Genomic DNA, 518 nt, shown 5'->3' on the forward strand with positions numbered 1-518 from the left:
AGTTCAATCCCCAGTTCCATCAAAAAAAAATAAAAATAAATTAAATTTTAAAAAAGGAAAAATTAAATCATGAACCTTTAACATGGAGATAAATAGCAGACACCTGCTGGCCATGTTAATAAGTACCTTTCTTCCAAGAAGAACCTGAAAGTTAACAGAACTATCACACTTCTCCTTAGCCTAAAGTAAAGGCTAGGGAGAGTTTGGTAATTTACACTATTCTGTCACCTGAACTGTTACTCATCTTGAAAAGTATGGAATGTTTCATGAATTTGTGTGTCATTCTTGTGTAAGGGACATTATATTCTGTATCATTCCCTGTATCATTCCACTTTTAATGTATGTGATCCCAAAATAAGCACCCTAAAAAACATCTTAAGATTTACTGTTCATACTATTCTGACTAACAAACACCTGTTACCCATATATAAAATTCTACATGTTTATTAAGCTCTGTGGTTCTCAATTAAATAAGAAAATATTTAAAAATTAGAAATCAAAGTATAAATTTTAATTTA

The 518-nt window shown here is 29.7% G+C and overlaps 1 protein-coding gene and 1 pseudogene across 1 annotated transcript in view; both read right to left on the reverse strand.

Annotated features, from left to right (window-relative positions):
- Positions 1-518, reverse strand: part of Pikfyve (phosphoinositide kinase, FYVE-type zinc finger containing) — a 122,143-nt gene that overhangs the window by 10,556 nt on the left and 111,069 nt on the right. The window lies entirely within an intron of this gene.
- Positions 249-362, reverse strand: LOC111815465 (annotated as a pseudogene).

Source organism: Octodon degus, unplaced genomic scaffold, assembly GCF_000260255.1.
Source record: "Octodon degus isolate 3935 unplaced genomic scaffold, OctDeg1.0 scaffold00016, whole genome shotgun sequence".
Lineage (NCBI taxonomy): Eukaryota > Metazoa > Chordata > Mammalia > Rodentia > Octodontidae > Octodon > Octodon degus.